General features: G+C 42.4%; 1 pseudogene; it reads left to right on the top strand.

The window, feature by feature from the left end:
* Positions 1–14,221: 14,221 nt before the first annotated feature.
* LOC125173685 (WAS/WASL-interacting protein family member 2-like) lies at positions 14,222–15,415 on the top strand (annotated as a pseudogene).
* Positions 15,416–18,754: the final 3,339 nt, after the last annotated feature.

Here is an 18,754-nt window from a genome sequence, read left to right as displayed (position 1 = left end):
GGGGGCTGCCGGGAGAGACACAGTGCCCTCAGCCCAGGAATGGTAGGTAGTCCCTTTCAGAAAATAATTACCAAATTACCAATAATAAGAAGTTGAAAACATTATATTTTGCATGATAGGGTTTCTAAGAAGAAAGAGAATTGTAAAGCTCTGATCCTTTAAAACGCTGGAGAAAGCTCCTGGGAGGAAGTGAGACTTGTCTGAGGGCTGATAGAAGAACGAGTATCATTAAATGCACTGGAAAAAGAAGATCATTCCAGGGACAAGACTTTACAGAAGTACCGATGCGAGAATGAGGGGTCCAAACTCTCTAGAAGACTCCAATGAATGGAGACAGGCCTCAGTCAATTTTACACCATGAGTGCAAATTTAAGCTGGATTAGTCTGGCCCTGCTAAGTACCTTGCTCAGGAACTGAAATATTATAGCTGCAACATGGCTAGCAGAGGAAATGAAATGGAAGCCTATAAACCCTGAAGTGGATAGCAGGAGCGCAAATTCAGAGAACGAAGCAAAGTTTTATTTTGGGGCTGTACCATAAAGGTGACTTAGGTAGACCCAAGGGCCAGGGTTCTGTGTGCATGTGTGCGGGCCCTTAGTGATCATTAACTTTGGAGGGGGAAAAAAAATGTTACATGGCCCTGCAAGTAAAAATGATGAAGGTATTTCTTGTAGCTATTTCTGTGTGTCATAAAAACAGCAGGGTTTTTTAGAATGGGCTGATATTCTTTATCCCAGTCCTCCCTAAAGGGAATTACAGAGCTGAGACCTGTAGGAATTTATTGGTCTGACGGGAAGAAAACACAGTACCAAAAGGAACTCACACATTCCCAGTGACTCACTTGAGTCTCTATCTGAATGCAAAGCCTGGTCTTATTTCTTGAAACCAGCTTTCTGGTAGACTGTTTAAGAGTTAAGGGATTACAAGAATAAGTCATTGATCTCCCATTTCTAAGGCTAACAAAGAATTTCATATTACTGAAACCAGACATCGCCTTCAAACCGACAGATTTTAACCAGAGGGGAGGCGGGAGGGTGTTTTTTGTTTGCCTTGTGATGATTTGAAAGTTGCGTGACATTCTTGGGAAGAAAAGAAAGAGAAAACATTAAATCTTCCGAGAGCATTTTTCCACACTCTCCTTGAGAAAGGCAAATTAGAAATTATCTTGGACAGAGTGTGCAAAATGGAATGACCCAAAGCTCTTTGAAGGGTGGCCTATCTTTTTAAATCAAGCAGCATGATTTACTGTGTACTTAGAAGACACACTGTTTTCAGTCAGAACAATTCCAGGTGAAAGATGAGGTACTTATAGATGAGATAGTTCCATAGCTCTATTGATGAAAGCAAGCCAAATAAATATTTTACAGCCCTTTTGACAAAATGCTTTGATTAAAGGAATTACAGGTAGAGACAACCTGCCGCTGATGAAGATGAGGGTCTTCAACAACATAAAGCAACTGAGTTTTAAAACAAATACACCAACCTTAACACATTTCAATAAATATCGCTTCCCTCTCCCAAAGGGGTTACCTTACGAAGCTATAAGCTTTCAATAAGGCTGCAGCAATTTCTTGAAAGAGTTTCTGACTTTTCTGTTTCAGCCTTCAGGGAGAGCAGTCTATCGTTTTGACTATCTTCAAAAATAAGGGAACTTCAACACATGAAAATAGATTTTCCTTTTTGAAAAGTAATCAAAAGTCCATTGGAAGGAAGTCTGGAGACTGAGAGGTGGTGAAGCTCAGTAATACTGCTTTTCTTTAAAAATAAGTTGTAAGTTGAACACAAAGGGGTGACTTCTAAGCACCTTCGAAATTGGATCTGGAGACAATTTTCAAGAAGAATCACGAAAATGATTTGTTGCAATAAGTGTAATGACTCCCAACTACTTCGAAAGGAGAAAAGATCGGTCTTTGCATATTTAGACATTTCATACTTAAACATTCTAATATTTATACGACCATTCGGAGATGGAAATATGTAGCAAAATATAAAATGTGCATACCCTCTGTCTGTCGAAGTCATTCCCCTTCAAAGACATCATCCTGAAGATAAAAGGAGGAGTAAACAAAAATACCTACGGAACACAATTCATCACCGAAGTAGAGGAAAACTAAGACAGACTCATTGTCACCAGTTAGGGATAAGTTAAATAAAAAATACTGTAGCCATAGTAGAACCCATGAGATTGTTTAAAAGGATGATGTAGAGCTGGGAGGCCACACGGATTTTAGGCCATGTGTTAACTGCAGTCAAACATGGTGTTAAGGATCCTGAGATGGAATTTCTTTATTTTTAATTGTTTTAATGTCTATTTATTTTGGAGAGAAGTGGGGGGGGGAGGGGAAGGGGCAGAGAGAGACACACACACACAGAATCCGAAGCAGGCTCCATGTACAGAGCTCGACACTGGGTTCCAAGTCATGAACTGCGAGATTATGACCTGAGCCGAAGTCGGAAGCTTCACCAACTGAGTCACCCAGGCACCCCCTGAGACTGAATTTCCTCCTGAAGAAAGCAAGCTATTCCCCATGACTGACCAGGAAGAGTAGAATAAAGACAGTGGCGGTACAATGGCCTCGTTCTTACCATTCCTAACGTAGCTATTAGGGTTAAGACAGGTAGTTCCCTAGAAGGAATTTAAGAGGGAGAGCTAGTCACAGAGGCACTGAAAGAGCCACAAGAGAAACCAGGGGAAAAGGAACAACCCAAAGGTTTCCAAGCACTGCCACCCCCAGGGCTAGCAGACCACTGGACGGGAGCTGTCCAAACCGTTACCCAATGAGCTGTTTGCCCGAGGCCGCAGAAGCAGAGTCACAGAAGAGATGGAGCCCCCTCCAGAGATCAGAGCCAGTTTGTCAGTGGGAAATCTGTGCGGCCACACAGAACACTGCACTCAGGAGGGCCCCCAGGGTGCACCTGGTGCGATTCTCTGCCGCCATCTTGAAATTTTTAAGAACTTTGGAACAAGAGATCTGTTTTGGAACAGGAGATCTGATTTTCACGTTGCACTGGGCCCCATAATCTCCAGGGACTCCGCCCAAAGCAGAGGGAGACTAAGATAATATACCCAGGTGGTCCCATTCTCCCCCCCCCCCTTCAGTCTCCCATTAGCTTAACTTAAATGGACGCTCTTGAGGAAACTGAGGTACAGTTCGGAGAGATCGGTCCCAAGAAGGAAGGCATGGCTGGGGAACAGGGGAAAAAAGAGCTGAGAGCTCACAGGAAAAGAGCAGGCACAGCAAGTATATACATGTTATCATGGACAGATATTCATTTATATTAAGGATTTAAAAAGTTATAGAACACGGAACAGGTTGTTTATATGCGTATATATTCACATTCATTTTGAACAGTCAGGAGGTATTACACACCAAGGTGTTTAAAACAGTGGTAGGTGAGGACAAATATGGGCTATTTTTCATACTTTTTGTATAACTATATTTTCTGTTATTTCATACATCTATGTGTGGATTTTCATATATCTCTATACAATTTATGTATACCTATATATGTATTTCTATATACCTATATGTATTTTATATATAGTATATGATATTACAATACATAAAATAGCTTTATTTTTTTTTTTAATTTAAAAATATACAGAGAGGAGGGCCTGCTTGTGGAATGAACAATCCTATCTTTTTATCACTGGGGGGAAGCCAGAACAGAAACATAGCTATAAATCCACTGTTGTCCAACACGGCAGGGAGCCAGAGTAGAGTGAGAATGGGTGACCCGGAGCCCGCTGGGGAAGATCTGAAATGTAGTCACCATACATAGGTGAAGGTCAAAGATTTCAAGCTGGAGATGAGGAAATGTAAGCAGTAAGTAAAGGCAACTCCCTCCCAAACAGAGCAGTGGAAGGAAACAACAGAATGGCATTTTCACAGGGTACCACGGAAGGCTGCGGAGAGAGGGGTATAGCTTCACGCCTGGCAGCCAGGACTGATGTCACCCGGACATTGGGACTCCCCCAGAGTCCTTTCTGGGGTGGGTCTGGGGAACGGGACCATTTCTGTTATAGAGCAGCGGGTCCTCATATTTTCATTTTTCTTCTGAAAGCCCTGCTGGTAACGGTGGTTGTTGGGGAAGACCAGGGCCGTACGGGAATGTGACAAGGGCCACACCTCAGCCAGCCTTCCACCTCCCGCATCCTCTCCTTTGCTTATGGTTCGTTTTAATTTTGTTTGAAATCAGGACACTTACAGATATTCTGATTTCCCATGAGCTGGTGCGTGCTCAGTAGAAAAAGAGAGCAGGACTTCGATTTTTAAAACTATCTAATCAGAGGCGCCTGGATGGCTCAGTCGGTTAAGTGCCCAACTCTTGATCTCAGCTCAGGTCATGATCTCACAGTTTGTGGGATCCAGCCCCTCATTGGGCTCTGTGCTGAGAGCACAGAGCCTGCTTGGGATTCTCTCTCCCTCTCTCTCTGCCGCTTCCCTGCTCATGTGCGCACGCTCGCTCTCTCTCTCTCAAAATAAATAAATGAACTTAAAAAAAAATTTTTTTGAATAGTTTATCTATTTTTGAGAGTGAGAGAGACAGAGCATGAGCAGGGGAGGGGCAGAGAGAGAGAGGGAGACACAGAACCCGAAGCAGGCTCCAGGCTCCGAGCTGTCATCATAGAGCCCGACGCGGGGCTCGAACCCACAAACTGCGAGATCATGGCCCGAGCCGAAGTTGGACACTCAACCGACTGAGCCACCCAGGCGCCCCTAAATAAACTTTTTAAAAAAACTCTCTAATCAGTACCATACAAAGTAGATGACTTACATATTGGTTGTTTTTTTGGAAAGATAAAAATAAGAAAAGGAAAGCCACCAATGCTTTCCTGCTGAATAAATGACTCTGTAAAAAGTTAATTTAGATTTAAAGCCACTCCATTTAAGGAATAATTTCTCAAGATGCTGACCTTGGAGTCACTCATTCTCGGTTTTTAAGGTGACTGAATTTTCATACAGAGAGTTGACTATGCCATGTCTTTATAATGCTTCAAAAACCCACTTGAGATACAAACCCCTTTTCTCTTTCTCCAAAATAATAATAGTAATAACAATACCCAGAGAAATGTTGCCTTGATAGGGAGTAGATGATGCTCTGTGGTAAATATTGTTAAAGCAGTCTTAATGGCTTATGCTGAATGCTTTTCCTTCTTAGCAAAGAAACTAAGAACCTAGGAAGGAAAACCCTTCAAAGTTTTCTGTGTATTAATCCCCCCAGTGGCAACTTCTGTAATTCAGCAAGGAAATTCTTTGGCATCAGGATCAGATGGTAGAGTGCTGCTTCAGTTAATTTTATACGGTTTCCAGAAATACAATCCTAATCTATGTTTACTCATTCTCCTCAGACATAATCATTAACCCTGCCCTCCTCTTTTTTTGTGAATGCACATGTGGGTCCCACCAGGTATAACCCAGCTTTTTCCTTGATCACCATGTACCACATATATGTATCCCTCCCCTCTCAGAAGAGCTCTGTTTACCCAGCCTTATCACCTACCCACAGTCTGCTCAGTTGCAGGAGACTGTGTGACAAGGGGCCATAAATGTGACACTGTCCTTGAAAGATACCAGTAAAATTTTACATGATTATCCTGACTGAGACGGGGGGGGGGGGGGGGTACTCTTAAAGAGGAGTCAGATTATTTTCTTTTGTCAGAGGTTAAATAGATAATTAATTTGCATCTGTGCCTTTCCACAGCCATTTTACACCTGTCTGACAGAATAAATTACAAACCGTGAAAAAGAAACAGTTCCCTTATTTGAACATTGCTGAATAAAATCTTTGAGAGAGTTCACCTTTTTAAATGATTTCAAAATCATAAGCATCAGGTTCTTGTTTCCATCATTGTCAAGCCTCAACTCAGTCTGATCCATGAAGCGGTGAGTGCCTCCTCCAGGTGCTGGGTACTTTGAGAGGTCAAGATAAACATAGACTCTGGAGTTCTTCACCTGCCAGCAATGCAAGGCAGAGGAAAGGGCTGCGGAAGACTCGGCAGAAGAAGTTATAAGGAATAAGCTACTATTAATAGGGTGTTCGGAGAAGGTCTATACAAGGGCCTTTTGAGTCTTGGTCTAATCCTTGAAATATGGGTTCAACGTCAACATATAGAAATGGCAGGGGAAAGATGCTGATGGGAGGATAAGTAAAGGGGAAAGAGAGTGGGGCCAGGTAGGAGACTTGAAATTACACGAAACATGTTTTGAATTCAACTCTTCAGGCAGAAGAGTGCAGAACATTCTTAAACATGGAGACTTGGTGTGGTAATAGCTGGGTTTGAGAAGGCAATCTCCAAGGGCAGTCTGGGGGATGGAGTGTAGTCAGAGAAACCAGTGAGGAGAACTCTGGTGGTAAAGGAAGAGAAGGGGAGGGTCTGGACAAAGGCAGCAGGAATAGGAAATAGAGAAGCAGGAATAGACAGGAGGGAAGGAGATTCTTTTTTTTTTTTTAATATTTATTTATTTTTGAGAGAGAGAGACAGAGACAGAGACAGAGCATAAGCCGGGGAGGGGCAGAGAGAAGGGGAGACACAGAATCCAAAGCAGGCTCCAGGCTCTGAGCTGTTAGCACAGAGCCCAACGTGGGGCTCGAACTCATAAACCACGAGATCATGACATGAGCCGAAGTGGGATGCTTAACCGAGGGAGCCACCCAGGCGCACCCCAGGAAGGAGATTGTTTAGAGCATGGTGATCAATTCAAGGTGCAAGAGAAAGGAGGAGAAAATGAAGATAATACTAAGATTTCAATGGTGATTTTTTTTGTTATGACATTATTAACAGAATTAGGAAAGATAAGAGGAGAAGGGGTTTTTGAAGAGGAGATAATTGGGCAGAGTTAAAAAAAAAAATGAAAGAGTATCAATGGACATAAGAGTGGAAGTTACCAATGGAGTTGAGAACAGGAAGTCGGAGCTCTGGAGAGAGAAAGGGCAGGGATGTAGATTCGGGGATGACTGTCCTAAGGCAATTAGTTCAAATAAGGAAATAATTAGGCGTCTAAGCTTTCCTCACATTGAATCACATGGAATGGGAGAATGGGAGAAAAATGAGGACCGTGAGAAGGATCCACTATAAAGAAAGAAAAACCAGAAAAATGTAGTAACCCAAAGGCCAAAGTAAGATCTTTTTTTTTTCTTTTTATTGCCAGTGTGTCAGGGCTTGAGATGTGAGTGAGAGGGAAGAGAGCAAAAGCAATTGGTATAAAGATTCCTTTGTCAGAAGTTTAGTAGTGCAAGGAGAGAGGTGGTCAGCAGCCAGAAGGCATATCAGGCTTGAGAGAAGGTGTTTTTGTCATAGGAGAATTCCATAAATAAGATTCACTGATGGTGCATGAGAGAGAAGCAAGGACCTAGGATATACTCTTGCCCGAGGTGTGGTCAGGTGCTACCATGGGGGGTCATTAAAACCAGTGGTCCCACTTGCAAGGACGTCTAAGCTTTAGCTAGGCTAAATTCCTACAAAGAGAAGCAAGAGAGAGCAAGAACCTTGCAAAGCTCTAAAACAGTGCTGGAGGACTTGAACAACAAGATTTTAGATCCCCGAACACCAAAAGGATGGAAGGGGATAAAACCTAGGCTGCACATAAAGGGTCTTGCTTGGAGGAGGAGGAAAATGACAGGAGCCTCTGGAGAAGGAGCCATCAGCTAGAGTGTGTTGGGGAGTGGAGCCAGCTGAAGTTACAAAAGGCTTGTACTGGCCCCGAGGGGGAGTGTGATAAGAAATCAGATGAATAACAGCGTTTCTAAGCGTCATGGAGGGTGCAGCTGAGATTAGAGAACATTGATTTGTAGTGCATCCATTTATATATAAAAATTGTACCATGTACATGAGTACTGGCTATCTAGCCAAGAGCTAATGCACACGTACAATATTTTATCTCCAGTAATGGTACTTAAATTTTTTTAGTAAACTCCAACAGTCAAACACAATTTTAACTTGACCTCCTTCCTGATGCGGGTGCATTTACTGAACACCGCCTCGTTGCCTTTGACTCACTCAGCATTTCTTGTTAGTTTTTAAAAACCAAAAAGAATTGATTTGTTTTCCTAGGCAGTTCTGAAATCACCCCAATCATTAAGTTGTATTTAGGAGAAAAGGAAGAAAAAGAGTTTCTATCCGGAACATGCTTATATTTTTTGGCAAGAAAAATCATCTTTCAGAGATACATCCTTGGACTCCCCGAGCTAAAGGGGACCAATGCTATCTTTACAAATGATGCACAATGAACTGGGGAACATGTTGGCTCCGAACGTTGGAGAGCACCTTCATTGTCGTGGTTCTGTGACACTCTGTGACACTTGTCAGACACCTACCTACCTCTGAGTCCTCTGCCCTCCTGTTGGGTTTGGCTGAAATCACACAGAAGAGAAGCAAGGCAAAGAGATGCCAGGGAGCAGATGGCAATTTCAAAAGCATTTTTCCCTGGGGGCAGAAAAAAAGGTTACAAAGAATGGATTCTGCTCTTACCTAAATTAATTGAATAGGAAGCTCATGATCTACTGTACCTAAGACAAATGAGTTGGGGGCAGGGACCGTATTTGAGAGAAGGAAGATGTTTTCACGAGTACTTTCCATTTCTGTAACTCTCCTGTAGAATACTAACAAGCATTTATCAGTGAACCTTCACTGCAGACCCAAAATGACAGGCATTTCTTTGTATTGATGGCCCATTAGAGAAGGACCATTGGTTCCCAGGATGTCTGTCTCTAGACCACTGATATGAAACATTGGCGCTCTGGCTGAAGAGGTCATGGAAGTCAATGGTAAGGCTATTGCCTTTGATTCCCATCCCCCAGAAATATCTGGTCTTCAATTCTGCGTTTTTAGCCTTCATAATGCCAGCAACCCCAATCTGTATTGCTGAACTCCAGCTCCGACCTCACTGCCCATATCTCATTCAAAAGATCCTCCTGGCATTTAGTGGGAGGAGATATTGTTCTGGTTTTCATGTGAGGCCATGAAACAAGCATTAAATCATAAAGCCTAATGGTGGCAGTCAATGAAAGAACCCACACCTCAGACCTAATTGGGACCAGAATTCAAAGTAGACAATGCAAGGTTCCTTTTCCTCTCTTTTCTTTATTCTACCCCCAGGCACTGCATTTTCCTGGCTCTGCCCTGTGAGCCTCAATATCTGAACAATAATTATTCTTGTTACGCTCTTACTGTTATCATCATTACAAGAAGAAGCAATGTCTGGCAATGCGTGTAATATTTAGCGCCTTAGAGGTGATGTCTCATTTAATTGTCACACACCCTGTGGATGTATGCAGTTGTCTACTAATGCATTTTCAATGTATTGCAAGTGCATACATGTCTATCCACACAAAAACTAGGTCTATGTCATTAACTTCCTGCCCTTCAACTTTATAAGTTGGTGTTTAAAGCTGGAAAGTGATTTTGTATTTCAGCCAAGGGATACCGAGGAATGCCTTAGAAAGCGACAAATAAGAAGCATGTATCATTCTTCTCAACCCATTCTGTCCTTTTAGATACATCTTAACTTCCCTCTTGCTTTATTCTTTCATGACGCCAACCAATATTGGCCATGGAGTGGCCGATTCCAGACCTTCCCTCATGTCTACACATCTCTCTTGTTACTTGCTGTCAATAGAAGGAACATGATTGTCATCTGCTTTGAATGATCAATCAGTAATCCATTTTCCATTTTGAATGGGAGTCTTTTAATCATGCAGTGTACATAAAAAGGATACATTCATATTGGAAGAGGTTAGAGTCTTCAGAATCTATAGATGTCAATTCAACCCGCCATAGTCCTAGTCCTCCAGCCCCCTTGTAACTCACTCTGGACATCAGATTCTGGACTATTCTTGACTGAGACACAATTATCATGTCTGAGAAGGGGTCAGGCCCCCACTTTATCATTTCTGATGTTAATGTATTCCAGATGTTAAAAGGGGGGAGAAAAAGGATGCTTGCTTAAGTGACGTATGGTCACTTTTGTTTTGACAACTTAAAAAGGGGAAATCCATTTCATTGGAAGGGGAGGGAATATTTTGAGTCCTAGGATCAGACCTTAATGCCCTTGCAACTGAGTAGGACACAAGAAAGGAAGCCCATTCTAGGGAGGCATTTCCACCTTAAAGGAGCCCTCAAAGGGTACAAGTGGGTAATAGTATCTATTATCCTGATATTAATAGGTAAGCAAGAAGTAGAATTTTATCTCACTCCAGAGCCCATATCTTTAACCAGTATTCTACACTGCCTGCTTCTTATGCATCCCCCCCTCTCCTCCATGAAAGAATGATTACTGGTAAAGAGCTCATTGTGTTGTGCTTTGAAAAGTTCCAATCAGTAAGAACAGCCAAACTGGGTTCTCCAGTGGTGTCTAAACCTATGTAGTATCGTTGGAAACACACCAGACAGACAGACCTGGACCTGCCACATGCCGTTGTGTAAACCATGCACTCAGCCTCACATCACAGATTTCCACATCTATAGCCAAAGGATAACAGAGCTCGTGTCAGATTTTTGGTTCAAGGAGCCCCTAAAATCAGGGTTCAGTAAACTGTGTATTTCTATACAAATATTAGAGGCTTTTTATTATCCCAATTATCCCTCGAGTACTAATACTGTTCTCTCCTGATGGTTTTTTCAAATGCACACTTTATCACGAAGAATGTGTCATCCGGTATCCCAAAGTAACGTTGGAGGCACTCAATAATTCATGGTTTATATTGCCCTGTTATGAGATTCTGGGGGACGCATGGTATAATGAATGCAAAGCAAACCGAATTAAGAAATGGAAGACAGGGATTTTGATCTGGCTCTACCCCTCATAACCCAGCTTCAATTTTCCCATCTATCAAGCAGAAAGGATAACATTCTATTTTGTGAGGGTCAAATGAGATTTTTTTTAATGCAAGTGTTTGGTAAACTTGGACACTACATAAATGCAAATTATTGCTATCAATTCTCTTATGATACTGGAATCTGTACTTTCTGGCACAAAAAAAGCATTAAGTTTTCTTATGCTCATTCTCATTAGCATCTGATTGAAACAAACAACATATTTACTATTAATAAACCTGCTTATTTTTTATTTTCTGTTGTAGTGACAAGTGAAAGTTATAGGATAAATTGTCCATGACACTTTTGACCTGCCAAAATGGATAAAAGTATTTGAAAACAATAGCATTGGAAGGTCAATTTCCTACTCTTGACTGAAAAAAAAAAAATTCTTCCATACAGAACATGAGAGGGGCACCTGGGTGGCTCAGTCAGTTAAGCATCTGGCTTCGGCTCAAGTCATGATCTCACGGTTCGTGAGTTCGAGCCCCACATTGGGCTCTGTGCTGACAGCTCAGAGCCTGGAACCTGCTTTGGATTCAGTGTTTCCCTCTCTCTCTGCCCCTCCTCCACTCATGCTCTGTCTCTCTCTCAAAAAATTAATAAACATGAAAAAATATGAGAAAGGGTATCAGTGAAACATTCTCTTGCATTTTTATCTAGGCATCCTATCATAGCCTACCAGAGGCAGAAAACACCCAAACATGCTAATTAAAAGAAGAAAAGAAAGAAAGAAAGAAAGAAAGAAAGAAAGAAAGAAAGAAAGAAAGAAAGAAAAAACAGAAAGGAAAGAAAGAAAAAGAAACAGAAAGAAAGAAAGAAAGAAAGAAAGAAAGAAAGAGAAAAGAAAAAAGAAAAGAAAAGAAAAGAAAAGAAAAGAAAAGAAAAGAAAAGAAGCAAAACCCCAAAGTCAATTACAGCCATGAGATATTAAATCCTGTGTTCAAGGTTATGAGTGCAGCTTTGTCAGAGCAGAGTCGGAACCAGAACCCTCCCATCTCCTGGTTCTCTATCCACTATTTTTCTCATCATAGCTCATTACTCCTGAACAAGTACACAAGCCAATTTGGGTGCTTATTATAGCAGATTTTTTCTTGAAACATAGTGGAAACCATGTGATATAAAACCCTTGTTGGTAAAGAAAGTCATTTATTCTAGCCATGAAGCAGGCTTCTTTTCCCCCCTGTAAAGCCATGGAGAACATAAGCAAATTTCATTTCAGATGATTTTCTTTTTTAATATAAAGACTCCCTCGTCAAAAGCAAATGCTGGGAAGGGGTTGGAAACCAAACTTATTTATACAATAGACACTTATCCAAGAAAATGGGCTGCAGAAAAATTAGCATGTCTTGAATGATGTTATTCTTGAAATGTCAATCAGTCATTACAGTATTTGCTTTTCTCATGGTATTCTCAAAATGGATTATTGTCCCTGAATTTTTAATAACAATTTAGTGGTTCAAAATACTGACAGTGATGTATGACGACAGCTTAGAAAAAGTGCTCTGGCTTTCTATATTGCATAAACAGAACACAATTGTATCTCTCCAGCCAGTGTCAGAATCATTCTCAACGAAGATAATGTTGGAGTCATCTGCCAAGAGAAGGTCAAAAACATATACAGAAAATAAATCATGACAAACATGGAATTGGGTAAAGGTTAAGGATCTAAAGACAAACACATACTTGAAAGCACAAATCAGCTCTTATAGAATAATAATTTAGGCAACCCCACCTCTATGCTCCTAAATAGCTGGCTTAGTTGCTACATATATTCCCAGAAATATTGAAATATTCAATGGGACAATGATGAAAAATGTAACTGGTAGAGATTTTAGAAACTTTTAGCTCCATTAGAGCTTTCTTTATTCTGTACAGTGCCCCAAGACTAGCTATTCACCTGCTTCTCTGCACTACAGACATCCAACAGAGAAATGAGTGGATTCCAGAAATGTCATGCCAGTGACATTCTAAGAATTGTTGGATAACTTGGTCATAGCCTTGTGGGTAGTGGGCAGGACAAGAAGAGTTAGCTCATAAGCAATGGCTTCAGACCACGAGTCCTGGAGGCAGTGCAAGAGCCTCAAAGCTCAATGAGCTGTCGCATTGGCTTGTCGTCCCAGCATCTATTCAGAGGGTCTCAGCAGTCTACAGTCGCTGGCTCGTGCAAAGCCAGAACCGTGAATAAAAAGGCTCCATTTGTATGTTCATAGACAAAAGGAAACTTCAGGAATCCTATTCACCGGGAGGTATTACATGAGCACAGTGGAGCTGTGCCTCAATCAACACAGAGGCTAAAGCCGAAGTGTTCTTTCCATTGCTTTCTATGGCTCTTTTCTGATGGAATTAATATTTATAAAACCAATGTGTCCCAGAGGAAAGCCCTACAGAAATAAAAAGTTGCAACAAAGAAAGGATTAGAAGAACTTTAGGCACTCTAGTCCTTTAATACGGCCCTAATCACACACAGCTTGGAGTGATAATTAATGTGTAGATCCAACTTCACCATTAAACTGTGGATTCGTTGAAGCTAAGACAGTTGCTGTTCATCTGCACACCTCACCCAGAGCATCCCGCTGCTTTGCACATGAGATATGCTCAATTCACACACGCTGATCTGTTGATTGTAAGCTACGTGTGAGTAGGAACTATGTCTTGTTCTCCATTAGAACCCATAGCCAACCCAGGACCGAGTACAAACTGGGTGCTCTACAAATGTTTATTGAACAAATAAATGAGTGAATGCCAAACTGACTCCAAGCTACCCTGCTTCAGCCCACCCCAAATAATTCCTCTGTATGAAATTCTGTAGGCTCAATAAATTTAACCTATTTTCATGAGGCCAGGCCTCAAAGATCTACCCTAGCAGACTTCTCCACCTCACATGTAGCTGCTCTATCTATGCGTGGGGGGAAAAAAACTCTCAATTGCACAGTGGAGCTGATTTTCCTCTGTGTCTTAATTCTAAAATCTTAATCCAAGCTAATGCTGGATTGTTTTATTTGATTTTTTTAACATTTTATTTATTTTTTTTTTGAGAGAGAGAGAGAGACAAAGCACAAGTGGGGGAGGGGTAGAGAGAGAAGGAGACACAGAAACCTAAGCAGGCTTCAGGCTCTGAGGGGTCAGGACGGAGCCCTATGCGGGGCTCGAACCCATGAACCATGAGATCAAGACTGGAGCTGAAGTCCAGCACTTAACTGACTGAGCCACCCAGGCTCCCCTAAGGTTGGCTTGTTTTAAATAAATAAAGACAGAGGTGTTTAACATCAAAGGGAAGCTGTTCTTTTCAACCACACCTGTATCTTATTCTTTGAAGCTACTTTTATACACACAAAAATGAACAGCCACCGTAAGATTCCATGTGAGCATAATTCAACTACAACTTTCTTGAAATAAAACACACGGCTGAAGAAGGTGACCAACATTAACTATCAGAGTGCTCACTCCCAACCTTGAGAAACCCAAAGGAAACAGTGGTGGTTCTGGCTCTGGAGCAGTTGCCCTGAAGCCCGAGGGAGGTCTCTTTCTAGGAGGAGTGCCGCACCTCCGGCCTGCGGGAGCCAAGGACCTTTCAGAGAACCTAGCTGGTGAGCTGGCCCTAAAGTCCCCGGTTCACAAGCTGCTGCCCAAAGGTCACCGGTGTCTACAAGCCAACGGATGTGCTCAAGATGATACAGACAGAAGCCGAGCCTCCCTCCCAGAATTGTCCGGGAGGCAGGGACCCTCATTACTAGACCTCTTTCAGCTTAATACCACCAGCAGTACAGGCAGGAAGCACAGCTCTTGGGCTCCTCTTGCTCCACCTCTGCCTATGCACCTCAACAAAGCTCCAGTCTTAGGACAGAGAGAAACCCATGCCGCCCACACCCGGACGCAGGCTGCACCCTGGTCAAGAGGGACCTCCTGCTCCAACCCTGTCAAAACCACCTCTGTCCCCTGTGAATATCAGAATGGGACCACGTGGCCAGTGTCTGGCTTCTTCTCCCCCATCTCGCTGCCAGCCTCCTGGGGTCCCCAGTGGACCCTCCAGTCCCACCAAGGAAGGGATGGGTCCCTGAGCTGCCACAGAGGCCACCTAGGGCCTCTCCCTCGCTATAGAGTAATCGGCTACCTCCCCCAGTCCAGGACTCTCGCAGTCAGGGAGTACCACGCCCACCCCCTCACCCATGATCCTAAATGGTTCCAGAGATGCTCCGCCTTCCCCACTGCCATGCTGAATGCATGGGTCAGAACCCCTGAGCCGAGGCAAGCCCCCACCACGCCTCCCACTAGGACGCCAGCTGGGCCAGCCCCGCCTCCTCTGTCACCACCACCACTGAGGAATGGCCACAGCGATTCTATTGCCACTGTCGTTCTTTCTTGGATGATTTTGACTCAAAGTATTCTTCCCATCTAGTGGAAGACTTTCCTGCTCCAGAAGAATATAAAGACTTTCAGAGAACGTATCCCAGCAAAACAAACCCAGCTGCCCATAGAGCCTCGCCTCTGCCACCCATTCTCAGGGGAAGCCTGGCTTGGTCCTGTTCCTCAGGAGGAGAATGGACCTTCCCCTCCTCTGCCCAAATGGTCCCATCCATTCCCTTGAAACCTGCATGACAGCTCCTGACTGGGTGCTTCTCCGGTGCAACCCACCCCCTAGACAGCAAGCGTCCTCCCCACTCACCTCCACCTATGCATTCCGCCTCTACACTTGGTGATCGGACTCTTTATATTTAAAGACAGTAGGATCTCAAACCCTGCATGCATCCCTCCTCTTGCAAGCCCTGCTAGCCAACTCGGGGGAAAGCTTCCATGTCTCCTGCTTTCTTCTTGAGGAAAGGTGCCTCGTTGTGATGAATGAACTCCTTGTTGGCGCAGGGTGGAGAATGTTACTCCTACCTTCTCCTACCCACAGTGGCAGGAGCTTGGGGGGTATATTCTATTTCATCATTTAGGAGGTTGGGAAGGCCAGGACTTTTGGAGGGGGGTACATTTTTAGTGAAATAGGAAAGGTATTTGCAGAGAAGCGATCTGTTTTAAAGATCAAGTTTCAAGAAAGGGCAAAGAAACGGGCCTGCTTTCTTTTTAGGGTATTTTGGTTTTGCTCTCAGCCCACCCCATGCCACCCCCCGAGGGAGAAGTTGGATATTATAAACACTAAATACTAATCAGTTGAACTAAACCTCTAATAAAAAGAGAGGGTAGAAAAAATTGTGGATTCTTTTTTTTTTTTTTTTAAAGACACGGTTATTTGGTGAGGGGGAGCAGGGGGTATCAGATGCTCCTTCACTTAAATTCCCACTCGGAACACAGGTAGTGAATGCCCGCTGGACATGTTTGTGTCGGTCAATTCCCTGACCAAAATATTCTACGAGAGTTTTACACTAGGATAAAACACAGTCAACAACCCAATGGTACACGTTAATTACCCGTAATACCGTTGTCTCTCAAAGAACCCGCAAAGGTTCAAAATGGCACAGGAGTGACTGAAGGATCGCCCCCCTCCTGGATTCCTTGCCTCTCTGGCAGTCAGAGTGGCTCCCCAAGTCCTACAGGTGTGGAGGATCTGCTGATGGAGTTCTTTCTCCAGGTAGTCGGCATGGTCTTCTCAGCAGCCGGTTCCAAATGAGACACCAAATAAAGGTTTCTTCCAAGTCCATGGTATCATCTCCCAAAACCCAGGGCCCTGCAAGGTCCCTTGGGAATAAGTATCTGTAGGGAGAAGAAAGAGCAGTGCCCCTTCCTCTGGCATGACTGGCAACTTTTGCTCTTATCTCTGAGTCTCTCAATGATCACGATTACGATCGCGTCTGGGCAAAATCATCTGAGCAGAGGGCAAAGTCTTGGTGTCTTCCCCAAGCAGGGCTCACCACTTTTTCACCCAGAGCTCTTTAATTCTGAAAGCAGTTCAGATGACTGCCTACCTTAAGCCGCCTGATCACTACAAAAACAGCATCTCTCTCCTCCCCAGTGCTTACACTTGCATTGGGCTATGCAGGCAGATTAAGAGCAGGTGCTAAGGAACAATGATCACTTTAGATTTTCCTGAATTTTGATTATAAATTTGAAACTCAATACTCGCTGTAACTTTTTAAGGGGTGCATGTGGAAGGCGAACACTTTTAGCAAACAGAGGCCATGACCCTTATCTGTTTGCATAATGCTGATCACACTGACTGTTAACTGGGTGCCCATAATCAATCAAATTCTCAAACACATGAATTCTTTTCTAGTCAGCAATACTTTCTTCTTAAGATTTCAGGCTATGACAGACACAGCGTCTGGAGATGATAAACTGTATGTGAGTCTGTCTCTGGACTATAACTATTTCAGAGTCTGCTAACAATACTTGCCAAGTTAGATGGGGTAGGGTGGAGAGTGGAAGCAAGTTGTACATTATCCTAATAGATTAAGAAAATATAATCCCATTTGGATCATTTCCTGGGCCTCCATCCAAACCATGAGATAGCTTTGCTAATCATTAAAATGTACGGGGAGAGGGTGGGCTTTTTTTTTTTTCATAACTATATTGCATTTCTAAAGGGCACTGTATTCATTTCCTTATGAGGGTAATCTAATCAGAAAAATAATTGATTCAAAGGATGATTGTTCTATAAACAAACTTGCCATTGTTTTAGATGGTAAGAGCAACCCTCATGCCATTTCATATTTCTCCCTTATACATGAATACTTATTTTCAGGAAGTATCTTTAAATATTTTAATTGTTTCTTTACTACTTCAACAAATTTTGGTCACCCTGTAGGTAGGGTCAGGTTCATAAAGACAAGGGCAACTAAGGTTTGAAAAAGAGTAACTGATGTTTGGAAAAACTAGAAATGCAACTAAAAGTCAAGTGAACATGTCATATATGCCCTGAGCCAGCAGAATATAAACTGATTATCCATTAGCATAACATTAATTTATCATGCGTGCTCATTAAACAATAATAACAATATGGGGGTGATTCACCAGGATGCCCTTTGGGTTACTACATTATTTTCATTTCTTATTTATGTGTCAACAAGTCCTAGAGTCAATGACAAATAGGTGTGTTGGTTACATTACCAATGTCATACAAAGACTGTTACAGTTACAACGCGGAATCAAAACACCCATGCTTTCAGGCAAAAGAATTCTTAAACACATTTTGGTTGTTAATTTCTAGTAATCCTATTCATTCTGTATGAGGAATAATTACATTCAATGAATATCTATCTCTGCATGCTAGCTTTCCTAAACGGTGCCAACACCTGGGCAAACCACTAAATTATGTTGTTTAAATATGTTTGTGAATTCATTATCCCAAATAAACGGTTACTATTTTAAGATTTAGATGAAGAACTATTTTATATCGCTGTTTCAAAAAAAGCTTTCTCCTGTTTACAGGGTTTTTTTTTTTTTACAGGCAGATTCTGAATTAGTTTGATTTTTCAAGACTGGAGGGGGTTCTGGACAGAGAAAGGGAGCAAAGTTATGAAGACGAATTAGGTATTAGGAACCGCATTGTCTGAATTGTTTTATTTCATCTTCAAAACAACCCATGAACTAAATAATAGTATCCCCATTTTATGGATGAGCAAAAGAAAATGAGGCTCTGAACATTAAAACACCATGTCCGAAGTCATGCAGCTAATATGTGGTAGACCATTCAGGGCCGTCAGATATGAAAACTATGTGAGACTCTGTGCCATGAAACTTCAGTCTCTGAAATGGCACATTAGTTAAAATACTGATCAGTAAGTTGGACAGTCAAAGCACCTTTCCCCATACAGACAAGGTTGACTGCACAGCGGGCTTTCTTATTTCTGCGGCTTGGCCATTAACCTAGCCTGTAAGCTCCTTGAGACTGTGGACTTACATTTCTTTGTTGACTCCAAAGTATCCACCATGGACACTCAGTAAATGTTTCTGTATATATTAGTCAGACACTTTCTGATTAAGAGAAGGGACTGAAAT

The sequence above is a fragment of the Prionailurus viverrinus genome, chromosome C1 (assembly GCF_022837055.1).
Source record: "Prionailurus viverrinus isolate Anna chromosome C1, UM_Priviv_1.0, whole genome shotgun sequence".
Classification (NCBI taxonomy): Eukaryota; Metazoa; Chordata; class Mammalia; order Carnivora; family Felidae; genus Prionailurus; species Prionailurus viverrinus.
Note: the sequence above shows the minus strand (reverse complement) of the source record. Positions and strands in the feature narration are given on the sequence as shown.